Source organism: Mandrillus leucophaeus, unplaced genomic scaffold (genome assembly GCF_000951045.1).
Source record: "Mandrillus leucophaeus isolate KB7577 unplaced genomic scaffold, Mleu.le_1.0 Scaffold73, whole genome shotgun sequence".
NCBI lineage: Eukaryota > Metazoa > Chordata > Mammalia > Primates > Cercopithecidae > Mandrillus > Mandrillus leucophaeus.
Window position 1 is genome coordinate 4,305,076 of NW_012107919.1, and position 15,336 is coordinate 4,320,411.

The 15,336-nt window shown below is 41.6% G+C and overlaps 1 long non-coding RNA gene across 1 annotated transcript; it reads left to right on the top strand.

Annotated features, from left to right (window-relative positions):
- The first annotated feature begins 1,572 nt into the window (after positions 1–1,572).
- LOC105528721 lies at positions 1,573–6,192 on the top strand. Its single transcript, XR_001004399.1, has 2 exons — positions 1,573–1,784; positions 5,919–6,192. It is a non-coding gene; the product is annotated as an uncharacterized LOC105528721 (long non-coding RNA).
- The last annotated feature ends 9,144 nt before the right edge of the window (positions 6,193–15,336 follow it).

The window sequence follows — 15,336 nt, forward strand, 5'->3', positions numbered from 1 at the left end:
TTTCTCCTAATGCTATCCCTCCCCTAATTCCCCACCCTCCCACAGGCCCCGGTGTGTGATGTTCCCCTCCCTGCGTCCATGTCAATGCAAATATAGATGTTTATCTTTTTATAAATGATATCATAGTATATGTATTATTTTGTTGTTGTTTGTTTTGTTTTGTTTTGTTTCTTGTGTCAGTCTCGCTTTGTCATCCAGGCTGGAGTACAATGGCACCATCACAGCTCAAGGCATCTTAGAATTCTTCTGCTCAAAAAATCCTCCTGCCTCAGCCTCCTGAGTAACTGGGACTACAGGTGTGTGACACCATGCCCAGCTAATGTTTAAAAAATTTATGGAGACTGTCTCACTATGTTGCCTAGGCGGGTCTTGAACTCCTGGCCTCCAGCAACCCTTCTGCCTTAGCCTCCTGAAGTGCTCAGATTACAGGCATGAGCCCCTGTGCCCTATTTATTATGTATTATTTATAAGGAATTATTCTACAATACATTTATTAATTATCTTTACTCCAGACCATCATATGGCTGTAGTCTAATATATTGTCCAATCCCTTAGTCTTTTTTTTTTTTGAGATGGAGTTTCACTCTGTCACCCAGGCTGGAATGCAGTGTCACCATCTCGGCTCACTGCAACCTCCACCTCCCAGTTTCAAGCAATTCTCATGCCTCAGCCTCTCTAGTAACTGGGACTATAGGCGCCCGCCACCACACCTGGCTAATTTTTGTATTTTTTTGTTTGTTTTTTAGTAGAGATGGGTTTCACCATGTTGACTAGGCTGTTATCGAACACCTGCAATCCCTTAGTCTTGTATACATATGTTTTTTTCATTTCCTACCTTCTTTTTTGCCATTATAAATAATACTGGGATGAACATCCTTGTAGATAAGTATTTTCACACATCCTGATTTTTTTCTAGTAAATTTCTAGAACTGGAATTCAGGAGGATTTAATCACCATTGCTACTATTCCTTTTTTTAAGGCCCGTTTTGATGTCATTGATCTTTCACTGTCTTCTGTGGTTGGGCAACTCTCAGTCAGGTTTTCAGAACAATAGCCCTTTGTCTGGTTTATGTTAAACAATATGAGAACTTGAACATTTTCTGCTCTGAAATATTCATAGGTTTTTTTTTTTTTGTTTTCGTCTTCTACCATCGCAAGCAGTTAAAAATACAGCCTGGAGAAATGACATTTTTCTTGCGGAAAATGAGTTGGTAATTTATTCGAATGAGGCTGGGTAGTTGTTTTAAATTATTACCTAATGGATACCACTAATGAAATGAAGTCCGTTTACATCTTTAAATAACCTTTAATATTTGTACAAGTAAAGATCTCCATTTGATGATAATGGAAATTGTCAGAAGTTTTCATTTTCTCACAATTTAGCTCACTCACAATGGCTGTCAGACAGCCGAATGATCTGACGCAGCGCGCTGCTAATCGTTTCAGCAGAAGACAGTGTTTCAAAGGTATGGGAAAGGAGGTGCAGACACTAATGAAGTTTTATTATCGGAACATAGAATTAGGATTGTGACAAGAGACAATGGTGGCAATGACACGTAGTTAGAATGTTACAGCTTGTGAAGTCGGTAGCTAAATCTCAGGAATGGAAATGTTGAGAAGGGTAGACTGATGACTACCCCTCAGTGGAAACAGACCAGATCTCAGCTTATCTGGCTGGAAGGAAAGCAAAAGAAACAAAGCAAAACAAACCAAAAAATCCTAAGAAACAAAAGACAGATTCAAGCCAATCTGTGATTTGCAAAATAAGCAAGGTGCAGGCTTGTGTAAGTATCTTTGACACATCCAAATGATGAGAGCGGCATGCTTCGGTAGGTTTGTTCTCAAAAACAAGGCGGTAAAAGCTGAATCCAGTGGATCACAATTATACTAAGGACTCCAGGTTTGAGTGGAGTCACCACTGACATTGGTGATTAGAAATTATTTTGTGGGAGAAAGGGAAGGGAGGTGAAAGAAGGAAGTAGGAAAAGGAAGGTGAGGAGGGTCCATCGTCATCCAAAATGGAGCCCCCAATAACAATCTCAGTGAGATGCCTCTTCAGAATAGCCCTTGCCATTTATCCTTCATTCATTAATATTTGATAGATACTTATTGTCTACTAAGTACCAGGCACTGCTCCACTAAACACCAGGACACAGTGGTGAATAAGACACATAAGGCCCCTATTTTCACAATTTGTATTCTTTTGGGGGTTAGAGAGAAAAGAAACAAATAAGAAAAGAATTATAACAAAGTGAAGTGATATGCTGCTGGGGAGTCTGTTCTATAAAGTATGTAGTGAGTGGTGGTCTTAAGGCAACTCTTCAGGTATTTCGATACTCTTCCATTAGTAGGTAGAGTCTGTATCCCTTCCCCTTGCACCTGAGGGGCCTCTGTACCTACCTGGAAGAATAGGACACAAAGGAAGTGGCTCTCAGTTTGAAAAGGCCATGCAGCTTCTGCTGATTTTTCTTGGGACATTCACTCTAGGTGCCTTCAGCTGAATGTAAGAAGTCCAGCTATCATGAGGCCACCATGTGGACAGATGACTCAGAGGAATGAGAGAGAGAGAGAGACAGAGAGAGAGAGAGAGAGAGAGAGAGAGACCTGAGCAGCTAGCAGTGCCAGCACCTAGACGTTTGAACCTTCCCAGCCCAGATATATGGTGGAAAAAACTTCAAGATGCGCATTGGACAGCAACCACATGAAAGACCCGGAGTGAGAGCTCTTAAGCTGAGATCCCACTTTTTCAGACTCCAGAGCCAAATAAATAATTATTAATGTTTTAAGCCACTGTTTTTGTGTGGCAACAATGAAGGCCTGGAACAGGGTGATACAAGAAAGTTTCTTTGAGGAGATGACGCTTATGCTGAAGACCTCAGTATCATGAAGGAGCCAGGGGAGAAAGAACATTCTGGGCAAAGGAAACGGTGGAAAGATCCTAATCAGAAATGGGTTTAGCAAGTTCAAGGAAGGAAAGCAGGCCAGTAAGGCTGAAATGCAACCCAATAAGAGTGGTAGGAGATGAGTGCAGGCATGCAGTAGAACTTCAGTTTGCGGGGAGGGTGTGCACTCACCCAAGTAATATCCTACAGTAATGCTGAGCATAGCCATGAGAACCTTCCAAGTTTAACGTTGGAACCCTGGAAGAGCTTGAATTCATTTTCTCTCCTGTGCCAGTGTCGTGATAAAAAAGTGCTGACAAAACTTTCCCAAACCTCATCTAATACCACTGAGGTCCAAGAGAAAGGGAAGGGTGGGTGTTCGGGCACTGCAGTTCTCCCCAGAAAGCAGAGAATTTAACACCTTCTTGTTTTAATTAAAGACAAACTAACAAAACAAAACAAAACAAAACAAAACCTCCTTGGGCACGAATAATTAAAAACAATATTAATACTATATGGATATGTTTCAAGGATTGCAAGCATGCATAAGAACGCCTTTGAACTGTCAGATCACCTGGTCTTAAAAAGTCATTTTGCAGTTTCTACCTTCTTTAAACTGGTAGACCATTTTGTGGCTAATGTGGAAATCTAAGAAATGCAAATATTAATACTACCAGAAAGTGAAGGGAAGTAGCCTGAATTTGCATTTTGTGGCAGTTGCAAATGTCCTTTAACTTGTAGACAAAGGTCTCTCTGATTGGGGAGCGCCAGTGAATGCATCTAGAAGGGCTGCTCCCAGTATAAGCAGGCAGAGGTTGCTTTCCACAAACTGGACAGAGAAGAGATGGAAGATGGCAAGATTATTTGATATTGTATTTAAGCATCCAGAAAAGGCCAGGACAAAAGAATGAAGAGTTAGCGTCCTATTACACTTTGCAAACAAATAGAATAGGGCATAGCACGCCCCTGGAATCTTCAAGTCCTTTGCAGATACTAACTGCCAACTCCTCATCCCAACACTGAGTAGCAAGGCTCTTGGGTGTAAGTGACCCAAACGGAAATAAATTGACTTAAGCAAAAAAGGGGGCCTCATTGATTCACAGACTCAAACTGCAGAAAGTGTACAGTGGAGCTGAGCTTGGAGAAGCTGGGATCCAGGAGCTCTGTCACCAGTTGGGTGCTCTCCCATTTCCTTTCTGCGTCTCCCTGCCTGTTGTCTTCATTTCCCTAGACCAGATCCTCCAAGTGATAGGCTTACATACTTACAGCTTCCTATCAAAGATGCAAAAGAGCTCTTTCTCCCCAACTTATATTTGGAAAAATCCCCAAGGATACACCCTGATGGGCCTTGGGTCATTTCACCACCTTCTTTGGTCAGCCATTGTGACCAGTCAGTCGGGGGTTGTGACCGGCCCAAAAGGAGCAAGATCTATTTCTAGAAGAGGTGAGACAGGGGCAATGTTGGGCAGCTAAAAATGATATTATCTTCTTCCCGAAGGGAAGAGTTAGGTGAAGTCTAAGAGCAGAGCTCACAGATCTGAGTGGTACCTCTTCACCCTACATATAACACTGCCCAAGGCATAAGATTTAGAGCTGGTGAGACAGAAAAGGCAAGGTTTCCATAGTTCAGCTCTTTCAGGGTATGGATTTCCCCTTCTAAAGAACTTACACTTTGAGAACACAGATCTCATGGAATCGTTGACTTCTCAGATGGAAGAGAGTGTTTAGTCCAACGTCATTATTTCATACATATGATAAGATTCAAGACCTTCGTATACAAGAATTCACAGGCTTGGCACAGTGGCTCACACCTGTAATCCCAGCACTTTGGAAGGTCGAGGCAGGAAGATTGCTTGAACCCAGGAGTTTGAGACTAGCCTTGGGCAATATGGAGAAACCCTGTCTCTACAAAAAACAATACCAAAATTAGCCGAGTTTGGTGGCTTGCACCTGTAGTCACAACTACTTGGGAGGCTGAGGTGGGAGAATCACCTGAACTTAGGAAATCAAGGCTACAGTGAGCCGTGACTGTGCCACTGTACTCCAGCCTAGGTGATGAGAGTGAGACCCTGTCTCAAAAAACAAAAAAAAACAAAAAAAAAAAGAACTCACAGATTTGTAAGGAGGCCAAGAAGCCAGAAATGGGAGCAGCTGTCAGGATGAGTTGGCTCTGCTGAGACTCACTACAACATTGGCTGGAGGTCATGCTATTAGTTCTCCACTTTGGTAGTCATATGGGAGCCTTAAGTGTGTATTACTTTTTCAAGATATTTGTTTAGAATTGAATTTGTGTTCACACACATCACAATGTTAGCAGTGACCAGAAGCAGCCTGATTATATAGTATCTGTGATCTTCTTACAGTCCACCCCCACCACCTCCTACCCATACCCACCCCGACCCCTCACAGACACAGACACACCTGTACACTCCTGATCACCTACATGCCTCAGCTTTCACTGTGCCAGTGGAGGTAAAAGTGAGTAGGGGGGAATGGAGAGGCCAGCAAGGAAGCAAGATTTAAATTGGGGAAGACAGGGAACTACAGGATAGACAAGGAAGAGAGAAGGATGAAGAAGAAAGAGCCTCTTTAAGCCATGAGTTCTAGACAGAGTCTTTTGGGGTCCTTAGAGTGAGGGAAGGAAAGACCTTTGAGGGCCCTCCTGTACATGTGAGAGGTAGAAAGAAAGAGGAGGAGTTATGGAAAAAATCATTTCCAGATGTTTTGTTCTGTTTTATTTGTTTATTTATTTATTATTTTATTTTATTTTATTTTATTTTTTGAGACAAGGTCTCGCTCTGTCTCCCAGGTTGGAGTGCAGTGGAACAATCGTAGCTCACTATAGCCTTAAACTCCTGGCTTCAAGAGATCCTCCTGCCTCTGCCTCTCAAAGTGCTGGGATTACAGGCATGAGCCACTACGTCCAGCCTTATTATGTTTTTTTAATGTACCTTCTCACCTTCACTCTTAAGATACTGCGGACAATATGTACATTGGTTTTACTTTTTTAAATGTTGAATTTGTATTTCTTTGCAGATACTGGGCCACAAGGTGACTTGGATTTTTAAGGGTTACACACATGAGACAACTGCAATCCAGAGGAATTCGTGACTGTCCTCGGAGGCCACAGCCCTTTGATGCCTCTTTCACTCTGCCCATTATGTCCCACTGAACAATTTGGGTGTCAGAGCCAGCCATTTTGCTCTGTGAGGAAGTAATTTTGCAGTTGAATTGGACATGGTTGCATTTTCTAGTCTCTACTTTCTCCAAATATCCCAGTACTTAGTTTTTGCTCCAGTTGAAAAAAAAACTACACTAATGGATTAAACAGTCATTTGGAAAAGACAAGTAATTAGTCCAAGTGAGAGTGTGTGTGTGTGAGTGTGTGTGAGTGTGTGTGAGTGTGTGAGTGTGTGTATATGTGTGTGAGAGTGTGTGTGTAAGAAGCTGTGTATGAGTCTAAGGAGGTAACAGTCTTGCCAATACCTAGGCTATCTCTTGAGAATCATTCAATTATTGACTGACCTTTATATTTAAATTTCTAGTTTGGCCTCTGTCTTGCCCCTGCTATTCCTTACTTTAAGCTGGTATCAAATCCAGCAGAAAAATGTGAAGTGCAGTCCCCAGGATACAGCGTAGTGGTCAAAATGGAGGCTTTGAAGAGAGCCAGACCTGGATTCAAGTCCAGGTGCTGTTACCATTTAGTTGTGCTACCTTGGAGGAAAGTTGCTCAACTTCTCTGAGCCTCAGTTTAGTCATCTATGAGGGGACTAACATCATTCCCATTTTTTTGAAAGGATTTTTTTCTTAACTTTTTTGAGGTAATTTTGGAAAGGATCATTCAAATTAACGTATGTGAAGCACCTAACACATAACAGACCCTTGGTAAATGGTAGCAAAGAAGATTATGGTCATTAGGAACTCCTGAGAGAGGGCAGGTGCCACAGGAAGGGATTGGACCAGATCAACATTTCAGTGTCTTCTCAAGATTATAATTTCTGAAAGTTGCTCCCAGATGGGGAAAAACTTTCATCCTATGGTCAAATATTGCTTAGAAACTCTCGATTTGCCTTTTAGAAATTTATTATAATATTAGCATATTAATAGCTCTGAAAAATCCTGAAGAAAAGAGCCTGTTTAAATTGGTTTAACCCAGTGATTCCCAAATACGTCTGAGCAAAGAACTACTTTTTTTTTTTTTAAAAAAAAAAAAAGAAGAGATGTTCTTTTGTTAGTAACATTCCATGAAATCAGTGTTCCTGAGAATACACTTTGAAAAACATTGGACTAAGAACTCTTTAAGGTTCCTTCTGAAAGCTCTTGGTAAGTGGAGGGATTCTGGGTACCTATCTTACTTAGCACCCACAAAGGTTTATTTTATGAGCTTCCCAGAGTGTAGAAAGGCCGGGGGATAAACAGAGCTGCTGCTGGAACCTCTAAAATCCACTTATTAAAAGATACTGAATTGCTGGTGGGATATAAAATGGTGCAACCACTTTGGAAAATAATCTGGAAGCTCCTCAAAAGAATAACATAAGAGTTACCAAATGCTGTGAACTAAATGTTTGTGTCTGCTCTCCAAAATTCATCTGATGAAATTCTAAACACTGATGTGATGGCATTAGGAGGTGGGGCCTTGAGGAGGTAATTAGGTTGTAAGAGTGGAGCCCTCATGAATGGGATTAGTGCCCTTAGAAAAAGAGGAAAGAGAGCTTGCTTTCTCTCTGTCTCTGTCTGCTCTCTACCATATGAGGATACAATGAGAAGTGGACCTTTTGCAACCTGAAAAAGAACCCTCACCATTACCTGACCACGTCAGTGTGATTTCTGACTTCCAGCCTCCAGAATTGTGAGAAATAAATTTCTGATGTTGATAAGCCACCCAGTTTATGGTATTTTGTGATATCAACCCAAGCTGACCAAGATACCACAAGACCCAGCAATTCCACTCCTGAAAATTGAAAACATATGGTCGTATAAAATCTTGTACATGAATGTTCACAACAGCATTATTTAGGATAGCCAAAACAGTAGAAATTACCCAAATGTCCATCAGCTGGTGAATGGATATATAAAACTCATGTCCGTACAGTGGAATATTATTCAGTCATTTAAAAAAATGAAGTTCTGATTCATGCTACAACATGAATCAGATGAGTCTTGGAAACATTATGCTACGTGAAAGAAACTAGTGCCAAAGGCCACATATTATGATTCCATTTGTATGAAACGTCCAGAATAGGCAAATAATTAGAGACAGAAAGTAGAGGAGTGATTACCTCGTATTAGGAGAGCTGGAAAGTTGCTGCTAAGGGATACAGGGGCTTTTCGTGGTTCATGAAAATGTTCTAAAATTGTGGTGAAGGTTGTATAACTCTGTGAATATACTAAAAGCCATTGAATTGTGCAATTTAAATGGATGAATTTTATGGTATGTGAGTAATAAAAGTTGTTACAAACAAACAAAAACAAAACCACACTGACATGTTGAGGGGAAAGAAGTTGGTCTAGAATCGGTGTAGTTGTCTAACTATGGTGAGTTTGAATGAGCAATCTCTTTAAATTGCAGGATTGAGCAAGGCTTGGTTTGTGGCTTGCTGTGTTTGTGGCCATTGCTATCAGGCCTCAATGTGGTGGACCAAACTGGGGTGTCCACTAACACAAAAATCAACCACACACACATCCAGAAACGGTCTTCCCCTGGCCTTTTTGCAAATTGCACATTCCACCCTGGACAATGTTTTACAGCAACCAATCATTTTACAAAGTATATGGTAATGTTTCTACAAAACCATCTCATTTCTGGTGGTGGTGGTGGCGGTGATAGTGTGAAGGGAATGTAAATCATTTCCTCTTCCCAGAAGCAAAACAAGTTATCTATGGCACCATCCTATCCCATGGATCCCGTTCATGATAGAGCCAGATTTTTAGATCCAATATGAGGCTGCTACATAAAGCACTCACAGCAAGAATGAAATTAATTGTCAGTATTGTGCATTTAGTATGTAAAAAGATATAGTGTTCTGTTTCCAAATTAAAATCTTGACTGTGTATTTGTCATTGGTACTCTCCTCCGCCATCTTTCTGATTAAGTGATATTAATGTCAATAGATTAACTGATAGGGTACAAATGAGAGCTTTAGTTGTATTAACTACCAAAAAGAAATAATTTATTCTCTTATTTTAAGTCAATGCAATTTTTCCTTTAATTAGAAGATTTGTACTCTTGTCAATTATTAGGAAGGAAAGTGTTAATGGCTAAAATGAAACATAAATATAAAAACCTGTAGTTGTACATATATATCTAATAATCATCTCCTCCTTAAATGACTTCAATATTTCTAGCTCCCAGGAGAGGAACTGACAGGGAGAGAATGTGGATGTGACTCAGCTGCATAAACGTCATGTGAACCTTTGCAGGCTACTTAACCTGGCAAGATTTAGTTTCCTTGCCTCTCAAATAAAGATCGTAATTTTTTATCTGCCATCTTAAATGTGTCAATTGTTGCTTGCCCTGTCCAAACACCCAGCTAGCCAGTAACCCATGATTTGTTAGTTTTTAAAGAGTGAAGCACTCAGACAACCAGGTTACCTCTTCCAGGAATTTGAACTGAGACAAGGATGTTGGCCATTGTGATTCTAAGACATATATAGGAAAAAACCAAGGTCTTTTTCCTGCTCTCACACAGCCAAAACCACTCAACATAGAGCATGTCACCTCTGGTCACCAACAAGTGGGTGGGGATTTCTCTGCACCAGCAACCAATTCTTCAGCACGTTTTCCAGCAGGCCAGGAGAATGTTCTCTGATTCCATTCAATTCTGACACTATCTACTGTGAAGCAGACTTTTCACAGTATCACAGTGGTGCATGGTCAAACTGAGAAGTGAGGATTGCTGCCTTGTATGAAATGAGAAAGATGGGGAAATGATCAAGAAAGAGAAAAACAAGAGCAGAAAGCCTGTGAGAAGTAGAGATAAGGGGGATCATGTTGTCTATTGAGACAAAGTAGCGCTGGATCTCAGCCTTCCTGGTTTCCTGAGGTCTCTAAATGTTTATACTGAGCTGAGCTTCACTTTGACTTAATTTGATCAAGTTTGAATGTGTCTCTGTTTCTCGGGGCGTTGGGGAGGGGGTGGGAAGGTGGAGGGAGGCTACAATGTAGCCTTCCTGAAAGCATCTTCCTTGCTACCTTATATATAGAATTGGACGAAGGTCCTCATGACTTCCCCTGATTGAATGTGGGCAAGCAGCACTGCCTTTCTAATCTTTGTGTTGCTGAAATATTTGCTTCATTGAACTGAAATTGGTTAAAGCGTGTGAAGATGCTTTGAAAACTTTGAAGCACGCTGCTGATGGAGAGAAGGGATTATTAACAATCTGACTAAGATTTTATGAAATCCCCATTAGTCATTTTTGTGTATCTGCCACAATGAATAAAGCCAAGAGAAATGGCTAACACGGAGAGAAATTGGGTGGATTTTCACTTCTTCATCTGAGCAATTTTAACTTCAACCCTATCCTAAAGTGAAAGCAGAGCCTAAGAGTGTTCTCCTTAACCAGTAAGCAAGGCAGCTCCTGCCTGGAACCGACATTTAGGTCCCTGTAAACAGGAAGCACATTGTCCATTGTTGTAAATTTTCTAGCACAGAGCTGTCAGGGTCTAGGAAAAGACTAGATTTTCCATCACAGTGAAATTCCTGGCTTCTCTGCTGCAGACAGAGCTATAACATGAATTAAAGCATTAAGTTGACCAGTTGCACAAGTCTCCATTTCGTGCACATGGGAATTAAGACAATAACTAAATCCCCTGTTATTAAAGAAGTGCTTCGGTGGATGTTAAATTCTCTTGGCTATCTAGATTGACCCACTTCACTGGTCACTCTAAATTACCTGCAAAACCTCCAGGCTACCTATTAAAACATGGAGAAAAAGAGAAGACACAACTATCCAAGGATTAAAGCAAGACAGGGAATGGAAGAAAAGGTGGACTACTCTCTTCACTGTGTGGCTATCTGCCATGTCCAAACTTGTAGCGGTTCTGCCTTCTGTGGGAGAAATTCTAGATGCAGAAATATTTGGAAGAGGACCTACACATTCAAATGGGTGCCTAGGAGCCTAGGAGCTGACTGACCCTCCATTGGCCACCACTGCCACCCTCATATTTTACAAGACAAACACACCTGCCAGCTAGGATAGGAAAGACAGACCACCTTTAAAATGTCTGCAAACAATCTCTCCCCATCTTTGATACAAGCTTCTGGGTTTTAATTGCTCCCCGAAAGTGAGAGCCATCCCAGGATCCTTCGGTGACATTTTCCAGTTTCCTGTCGGCTCCACTTATGAGAAACAAATGGGCTGGCTGGCCTCCCTCTAGATTGAGTTTTTCATGAAGTCATTACTTCTGTCACGGGGAGTATTTTCAAATTGAAAAATCTGAAACAATAAATGATGGTGAAGCAGTTAATAACTGTTAAGAAATCACATTTGGAAAATTGCATTTAAGCAATAACCTTTCTCCCTGTAATTAAATGACAGAAAGGTCCTGGTTTTAATTAAGTCAGCAATTTATAGTTATGAAGCTATACTTCACTATGCAGATTAGCAAATGATAGGTCACAGAACACCCTGAGTGCATTTTGAGTGGGCCTGATATGGTAATTACTCCACTGTTCAGTGGTGACCACATTGAACCGTATCTCTAGATGAAACAATTTTCTTTTCCTTGCTCCATGATGTATAACTAGGATGAGTAAATGTACCACGAGCACTGCCTTGCGCATCTTTAAATTAAAATGGATTTTAAATGAGGGGGGCATGAGCGGAGGGAGCATGGTTGAAGAACAGCACCGGGAGTGAATGGGCCACTAGTCAATGCCTGAGAGCAGAGAATATATCATTGTTTTACAGGGCTTTCTATCTTGTGCCTGAGTATTTGCTGCAGATTTATGAGGAAGTAAAATGCTAATGTTAGTGTATTTATAAACATATGATGGGGGTTTCATCTATAATTTATTCACCAGCCCTACTCTTATCCTCCTTGGAAAGGAAAATGAAATGCTATGTTGGACAGCCAGAAGGGTCATTAATACGGCTTTCACATTTTATTTAACTAACCCCCGCTCATATTACACATTGATGATCACATTGTGAGATGTTTTTTGAAATGCTTATTGTGTCTTGTATCTGCCTCAGCCTCAGCTAGTCCAGAATTCTAGCAGTCACCAATTGACTTCAAACAGCCAAGCAGGAGTCCACTAGTGGATGATCCTGTCTGTGTGTGTGTGTGTGTGTGTGTGTGTGTGTGTCTCAGGGGTCCTAGAGGGAAGAGAAAATCCAGTCCCTGAAAATCATGTCATTTTTCACTTCACGCTTAAAGTTTCGTGAGCATCTGAACCCTAAAAGATGACTTGTTTTCAGGTGTTTGGTTTCTTCTCCAAACCCCTTATTTTCCTGCCTCTCTCCATTAATGCATCTCTCCACCCAAACACATGGAGAGCGTTGGCTGCAGAGGAAGGTATTCAAGCATTGAGACAAGCATCCCAAGCTAAGCACAGCCCACATGGCAGAGGGGGCTAAGCACGAGATGACCCCCTTATGTGATGCCAGTATTTCTCCCGGGCAGGAACCTTGACTGTTCTGTTTCTCAGCTCTGTGTTTTATACCCTTTGTTCCCCCTACTGCATACACAAGTAAAGACATGAAGTGAATCAGATTTGATTTGAGCTGATCTGTAAATCACTCAGTGTGTCATAACTAATAGTGACTCCCTGTACCAGACAATCAGAAGCAAACCAAGATTCTCCTAATAATTTCTCCTTAAAAAAAAAAATACTGAATCTTCTTATAGGGAAAAAAAAGATACAAACGCACTTCTTCTCCACCCTCCCTTAGGTATTTTGGAATTCTAAAAGAGGCTTAAAATTATTATATTCTCAGAAAAATTACCAAGATTATATTTAAAAGGAAAAAATATGACCATAGCATTTTTAAGGATTACATCATGCATGTTTAATTCAAATGTAGCTACACGGATACTCCCAAGTCAACCAGCCCGCTGGGACTGGTCTGAGAGATTTTTTCATCGGGAGCCCTCACCAGCGTATGGAGGGAAACACAGTGTTCTTCTCAATATCTCCCAGTGATTCTTGGAGAGACTCAGGTTTCCCACAGACATCTCCAATCTGAATGCCAGTTTCTGCTGAATCTTACAGCTTTTCTGCACGTTGCCTTCTGTGTCTACCATACCCTTTCTGTGCTGGGCCACTCCATTGGGCACAGCCCCAATGTCTTTCATTCCCAGGATCTTCGTAACCAAAGGCTCTGGAGCAGCAAGTGCTTCCTGAAGGTTTGAGACAATGACCTCACAGTTCAGCAAAAAAACTTAAAAGGAAACATTAGACATTATTCTTAAAAGCATTTCTTGGCCCAGCATGGTGGCTCACTCTTGTAATCCCAGGATTTTGGAAGCTGAGCCCAAGAGTTGGAGACCAGTGTGGGCAACATGGCAAAAACCTGTCTCTACAAAAAATACAAAAATTAACCCATTATGGTGGCACGCACCTGTAGTTTGAGCTACTAGGGAGGATCAGGTGGGAAGATCCATTCAGCCCATGAGGTCAAGGTTGTAGTGAGCTGTGGTTGTGAGCCCTGTCTCCAAAAAAAAAAAAAAAAAAGCAAAATAAAGCACTTCATGTGTTGTCACTACTGGAAAATTCTTAGAGGAGAGCCCACTTCCATTGCTGTGTTGATGACAACCTCCTTTTCTTTATTTGATCTCCTCCCAGCTCCCAGCTTCCTGTTTGTTGCTGGATTGAACACTTGGTCCTCTCTTTGTCCTCCTTTCCTTTCCATGTACTCCTGCTGTGCCCAGGGGACTTCATCCTCAAGACCTGCCTCCCTCTTCCTGAGAGGAATTCTGCTGTCATCGTTGAAACTACTACGTCGGGTTTTCTGCCACCACACAGAAACAGTGAAGCAGTACACTGAAGGCCACTGCCCTCCACCAGGAAAGCCCCTGGCATCTTGGGGACATGTGGTGGGGGTCAAGACACTCCCCAGCTCCCTTGGTTTTGACAGAACTTCTGAGATGCTCAGCGTCATTCACCATGGACTTTTTTGGAAAACAGGTCATTCTTCAGCTGTTATATTTCCAGTATCTCACATGGAAGAAGCTATCTGCCCTCTGAGGTCAGATGTCTCCTTGCAGCCTCAGCCTGATACATGCATTGGGATTATGTCCGGTCCCTGGCCCCCAGTTTAGGGCACCACTAGGAAAGAACCTCCAGGGAAAACAGGAAGGAAATGCTGGCCAGAATTTTTTTTTTGATTCACCCATAGGAGTGAGGGTCCTGCCAAAAGCCAGATGCCAGGACTGGGCCCCTGCTGGGCCATGGGGAGGGCAGTGTGGGACAGTGTGGATGGAGACAAGGAGGCATCCTCACTGATGCAAAGACTTGGACACGTGGCTTCAGAAATGAGTCCTTTTTATTTAACAAATAAAACTGTATGTGTCAAATCTGGCTGGGGATAACATGTATTGGGGGGAAAGCTTAGTGAAAAGTATTTTTGAAAACTGTTTCTTTTTAAATTTTATTTGCATTATAGTCTTGAAGATGTGTCACATCTGGATCACCTGACCAATATGGAAGATGTCGTGGGGGAATTTCCCAGTTAGGAGAGATGCAGCCTAGGGACTCCTCTGCTTCCTCTCTGAAGATGTGATAAGTTTTCAACCAGAATTAAAATATAGAATCAATACAAACCAGTGAGTCCCAGGAGGATGAGTTACCACTTGACTTTCTCACGTTTTCATCCATGTAGCTTCCTTTCATTGGTTGAGTGCCTGCCATTTGCTATGTGCCATGCTGGGCAATGGGGATCTGAGAAGGGGTAAAAACCAATGCGTGGGAGGGAATCTCTTCTTCTGCCCCCGTGTTGGGAGCAGAGTCAGGAGAAAGTAGAGAGTCATAGACACAGGAACAAATAATGATAATATTGTAGCAAAGAACTTCAAGGCAAGGCTTGGCGTCAGACCATGTGGTATCAAACTCTACCTCCAGCACTTATTGGCTATATGATTTTTCCAAAAAATGCATGACTTTAGAAAAGCCATTTAACCATGCCTTGCTTCATTTTCCTCATCATTAAAACAGGGGTGACAAAAATATCTATCTCATAGGGTCATTAGGGAGACAATGAAATAATATATGCAAAATATATGGTGTACAACAAGTATCCAACTGTTAGATAACAGTGTGTGGGTCACATAGCAATAGAGAGATGCACAAAACATCATATGAGAGCACAAAGGAGGTGGGGTGGGTATCTAACTCAGCTAGGAGGAATCAGGGAAGGCCTTTTAGAGACATTTCTCTAACTCTTGATCAGTTGGCTGTTCACATAGTGCATTCCATTAAGCAGTGGTGGGTTAAGGAAATGTGAGCACATTTGA